Here is a 6,604-nt window from a genome sequence, read left to right as displayed (position 1 = left end):
CTCGTTTAAGGGATCATTCTTGGACATGGGATCATTCTTGGACATGATATCATGCATTGATCGGTCAACTGCCTCAAAGCACCATCGGTGCATCATTGGAGCCTCATCCTAAATTATCAACTTTGCAGCATGCACCAGGTCTGCCCTAGGACTATCCTTTTCCATCGTAAGCGATGATGCCTCATTAATCTCAATAGGGACTGTTAGTGTCGAGTGCACGGTTCTTCCACCTGGTAATAGAAGAGTCGCTATAGTGCTGGATGCAACATTCAATACAATTAACCCCTTCGATCTAACAGCAGCCGATAATGTTTTCCATATAAAGGTTCTTCTAGTACCACCGTAACCATATAAGAAAAAGAAACCACCGTCGTCAGAATCAACGGACTCCATGATTTTGTCATGCACACATCTTTGTTCATCAGTTAGCATCAGTAACATATCAGCGTGTGTCTTTTCCAGTTCATCTTTGTTGTAATTTAGCTCATCAACGATAAGCTTGTTTGTGAAAGTTGGCATGTCTGTTGCGTTTGGCCTGGGCATAGATTTGAAATCAGTAAGCGACTGTCTGTGCACGTTGAAGAGAAAGAAAAAATATTAGCTTTATATGAGAATCCTTTATATTTAAACATATCAGCCTAAAAAATGTGGAAAATGTTGAATGGTATCGTAGAGTTAGTAACTCTTAGTTTGTTCTTTACTATATCCTAAAAAAGTACCTCTTAACTACTTAAACTACTCTAATCAGCCTTTACTATATCCTTGAAGACACACCCCTCGAAAACAACATTGTCATCAAGGTTGGAATGTGCTAAATTTCTTAATGTATAATAGTCTTCAAATGTATCACCCTTATCCCTATTTTTTGTTAGTGAAGTACTGTTTTTCTTCACATCTTCAACAATAACATGAGTAGTTTCTCTCCACTTCCTTTGCATAAGCTTTTCATTTTGAGAAAAAGAGAGATAGAACCATTTGAAATAAATTATTTGTCTAAGAAACTTTTATAAAAATAATTGCCTCGTCCATGTCATTTGCACCCTGATGCTAAACTCGTCATCACATAATTCCAAGCAATTTTGGCTTGTGTTGCTTCAAAAACAACAACAAAGGAGTACGCAAAGAAAAGTGCGGTGGAGACAACACTAACAAAGCGTATCTCAGTGGAGACATGTTTTTACTTTGAATTTTAATGTTACCTCTTAATGCATTTTAAGTGCAGCTTTTCCTTTTAAAGTTGCATAGTGACACGCCATTTGTTCTAATTCTCATCAATGACAATTACAACATGTTCTAGCGTTAAAAAGAAAAACATATCATTATGTCTTGAAACATGCCTATTTTCATTTCTGTCTTTGTCATAAAAACTAAAAATGATAGTAAGAGAATATAAGCAATGCAACGGAAATTAACGTACTTATTTTATTTACTTTTACTCGAACAATTTACATATTTATTTAAGTTTAACTATATATATATATATTTTAAATTGAATATTAATCTATACAAAGTTAGTGAATATTTAAGTTATTTGATATATAAATCAGTATAAATTTAAAGTAACTTTAGTATAAATTGTAAAGTTTTTTTTACAAAAAATATAACTCGTAATTTTGTGTAATTTTTGTAAAAATATTATATAGTTTTATTAAGATATTTGCTTTTACAAATATAAAGTATATGTAGTTTACAACTATATTTTATTTTAAATTAGTATCTTTATCCTAACTAATAAATTGTTTCAAGGGGTTGAATAGTTCAAATGGTTTGAGTTAAGGAATAAGAAGTTTGAGATACTGTGGTCAAACTGAAACGAAAGAGTAAAGATTAATCTAACAACTACAAATTTGTGGGCTACAATCCAATCTCATATCCTCTTTACATTCACAATATCTTTTTTTCATTCTTATCCTCAATAATGCCTACACCATTTCTCGATCTAACTATTCCAGTTTAACAATGCTTAAATACTGAACTATCTAATTCTTTCACCTTTTCACCCACCCACTTAGTTTCTTATTGGCACTTAAAATTAATCTTCTTCCTAGTCATAACGTCAATGATTTCCATATATGTTCAAGTAAGGGTGCCTTTATTCCATGTTCAAAAACAGATCATACTCTCATGAACTAACTTCTTTACCCACACTTGTTCACAAAGGTGGGGGACCCTTCATTATTTTTTACTTCATTCAGGCATCGATGTATCCACCTTTGCTCATTTAACATTGTACTTGAGCTATACAACATGTTTCTTCTAGGCACTGACCTAATGTTCACACTATTATATACTTGGTCCATGCCATAGAGATTCAAAGTGTTTCAATTAAATTCAAGTGTTCAAGTTTTAAACAGTAGATTCTAGTCCAAGTCTTGAAATTTTTACAACATTTAATTAAAGAGTTTTTCTATCATGTGCAAATTTACACATGTTAAGAAGTTTAAAGTAGTATCGTTGATTTGGAACTTGTGTATTTTCTATTAATATGTAATTTTTTAATAAATAATTATTGTTTTTCAATAAATAGTTGCTGCTTTTAGATACTTTAACATGTGCAATAATGCACCCTTTAACTATATATATATAAGATATTTGTTAAAAAGTTTTGTGCAATTATTTGTTAATCCATCCTAATGAAACTTGATTACAATGAAAACCGACCCATCATGTGAACACATGTAGGCGCGGATACAAAAGCATGTTTGCTTATTTTGAAATAGGTCTCCTCATCGATAATTAATTTTTTTCATACCCATAACGATCATAAAATTATATTTGCTTAAATTTAAATTTTTTTTTGAATATTTTTTTTAATTAGACGACGAATGAATTGAATGATTCTATTTCCCTCATCAATGGAACTCTATTCAGTTCATTAAAAAACAATGACATATTGAAAGTGCCCATCCCACTTTTACTAAAAAAAAATAAAAAATTCAGGAGAAAAACAGGTATATTTTTATTTTATTTTTTAGGAAAAAGAATGGTTTGCATGGTATAATATGAGTTAGAGTGTCCGTTGTACTCTCTTTTATTATGTATTATTTTTCATATTAAAACTCAAAACCTTTTTGTACCAAAAAAAAACTCAAAACCTTTAAATATCCAATTTTATTCATTTTACTTCTGATAAAATATATTTTTTAAATTTTGATTTAATGCACATTAGGATTATAGAAATAATTTTTTTTAATGATTTCTATAATAAAAAAATTCATAATAAAAACACTAAAAATTTCAATTCTTGTAAATAAAAAACTATAATAATCATTTATAAGTATAATAGAAATTTCTACAACTAATTAATTAGCTTATCTTTAACTTTCATTTAAAATTTAAGGGTGACCATTGTTTTTCTGTTCAATTTTAAATTAGCAACCACATAATATCAAATAAGTTATTTTTTCCAATTTTTTTATCAGTATGAAGTTCATATTTTGATTGATTCTCATGATTACCAAGAACTTGCTTGGTTTTATTTATTTTTTATTTGAAAGATGGTTTAATGATCTATTGTTTACCAAGAATAGTAGAAACATGTATTGAAGATTCGGATGAGGGTCAAGAGTAAACACAACTAAGAGAATGAGACATACCTATTTATTATTGCTTGATTTAAAATATTCCTTGAATTTGTTTTTTGTGATTGACTTGATTGAAGCATTTCAAATTTCTACAATTTGTTTACCTTTAATACAATTAATTCATGGGTTTTATTTTTTAAAAAATAAAAGAGGATTTTTTTTTATGATGGTTTAAAAGTCATTTAAAGTTGATTGACTATGGAAAACGGAAAACTTGTTTTATATTCTCAAATGATTTAAAGAACTCAGTGAATTTCTTTTTTAAGATAGCCCTGATTGTAGCATTTCAAAGTTTCAACAAATCATTTATAATTAATACAATTAAAGTATGTGTTTAATTTTTGAAAGAACAAAATAGGATTTTTTTATGCTTATTTAAAGGTTATTTAGAGGTACTTTCTAACAATTTTTTATGTCGTATTCACGCGGAAGTCACGATCCCTTGCTATAAGCATACACAACAACTAATAACAATCACTTGAACTATTTTATTTCTCCCAAGTCTTTGGAATCAAATGTCGTGAAACAAAGAAAAAAAAGATAGCCTATTTAGAAAGTTTGTACGAAATTAATTTCATTCAAAATATTACAATGTTTATTTCAAATATTACAATGCGATCACTTATTTAGAAAGTTTATACCAAATTAATTACATTCAAAATATTGTTGATCCTTAGAGATATTTGTCTTAATTAAAAAAATAATAATGTCTCGAATTTTCATAATTTATAAACATAAAATATAAACTCCTTAATTATTTGGTCAAAGGTTTATTTCATGGCACTACAAAAAAAAAAGTTTTATTTCATGGCATTCTTAAATTTTTCTCGAAAAAAGAGTTTTCTCTTTACTCTTTTGTGAAAATGACTAAATGAGCTGTAACTATATAAATCAATTAATATTTTTTTATTATTTTTATTAATTACCATTTACATTACAACATATATGGTGTTGTGATGGATAAATTAAATATGTCAATTAAGATTATTACTTTCCTCAACAAAAAAAAAAAAAAATCATAACAAATTAAATACTAAAATTTGTAAGCAATAAACGAATATACAATTTACCGAAGAAAAGAGGACATGAGATTGTTGGTTTGGAATTGAAACTTGGGTGTTGCCATTTGATAGTGTGTGTGCATGATGTTTATTTTTTATTTTGACTAAACCGACTTTAAAAAATGGAGAAAATGATAAACTCCACTATAAACTAATTGTAGTAAAAAGCATTAAAATGATGATTAATTTATTAACTAATTTCATCAAAATAATACTCATTTGTTCCATTTTTCAGTCTGATTACATATAAATTATAACAAAAAATTATACAATTCTTCTTTGTATAAGAGACATAAAAAGTGACTCATCATAGTAGAAAATTTATCTAGATTCTTTTCTAATAAGAACGACTATTTTTTTTTAATCTCAAAGTTTGTCATAATGTCATCTAATTTTTTCATCTAGGCCCTCGTGTGAAGAATATGTTGTCTTGAACTCAACCACCAAATAATCGGTTTCATCTATAAAATAATATCTCAATATTCTTATTTTTTGTACTTGTTCGTGATTTCTTGATTCAAATCACCTGTATGCATCAGAACCATAAAATAAAAAATATAGTATTCATTTATGAACCATCCATAAATTTAAACAGAATAATAAAGAAAACAAAAAAGCATAAACAATGTCATAAAAACATAAGGAAGAATAAAATAAGTCACCGGAAAAAAAATTATAGGAGAAATGAAGATTTTTTATATAGGAGAGACGAAGAAACTATTTTTATGTTGTGAACGTTTGATTCATCAAAATCGCAGCATGAAAGAAATATTACTCTTGAAACATTGACATCAATGAAAAAAATATGAAGAAAAAAGAATAAAAAAACTAAACAATCTTTGTGTGAACATTTGAATCATCAAAATCACAACATAAAGGAAATATAAATCTTGTAGCATTGATATCACAACATAAAAGAAATATAAATCTTGTAGCATTGATATCAAAGTAAAAAAAAAAAATGAAGAACAAAGAATAAAAAACTAAACAAAATAGAAAGAAAAAGAAAGAGTGACATAGAAAAAAAAAACGGGGGATAAGAGTTGTGAATTGTGATGTGAAATTATGTCAATCCAAATTTCTAATTTATACACTTGTTTCACACCGTATTTTGGTATAATAACCATTATTTTTTTAACATTCTTAAAAAACAATTGTTCTATATAGGGTATTCATTTACAAAATTATTTGGTCATGAATCAATTTTAATGTCCTTAAATTATTTTAATAGCCATTAAAAGCGTATCATAAAAAAGTGTCCTATTCTAAGTTTTTTTTTTTTTTTGAAATCTCCTATGCTAAGTTTGAGGTGATTTTGACATATATTTAACATAATCATTTAAAAATATCGTAAAAATAGAGGTCATTTTTTTTTCTTCCGATTATGTGTTTTTTTTTATTATTATTATAATATATGTAATGATCCAAGCTTAAACAATTAAAATTTTGATCAGTGATAATAGCGAACATTTTCTCACTAAATGTTTCATTTAAAATAATAATTCTTATTAATAGTTTGTTTTCATTATTGTTTTCACATTATAGTGACATTTAAGTTTGACCCTTTTTTATAATAATATTACAATATATAAACTTCTTTATTTTCTTAACGAAAATACGACATATGCTATTTTTTAAGAACGAAAATACAAAACATAATGAAGTGTATCATTTGGTTTTGTTACTTTTAATTTCAAACACAAAATAATTTAGATATAAATAGATTCGTGTGTATATGTGTGTGAAAAGAAAAAATTCAATTAAAATAATAGTTCATATATATTATATATTTAATATTCCATGAATAGCAACACATGAAATTAGAATAATTTTATAAAACTCAAATAAAAATAAAATTAACAGCATTAAATGTCAAATTCATTGTGAGCAAAAGAAAACATATATATATATATATATATATATATATATATATATATATATATATTTTAATAATATGGC

This window comes from Medicago sativa, chromosome 7 (assembly GCF_051527215.1).
Source record: "Medicago sativa cultivar Bolivia chromosome 7, Bolivia_mono, whole genome shotgun sequence".
Taxonomy (NCBI): domain Eukaryota; kingdom Viridiplantae; phylum Streptophyta; class Magnoliopsida; order Fabales; family Fabaceae; genus Medicago; species Medicago sativa.
Note: the sequence above shows the minus strand (reverse complement) of the source record.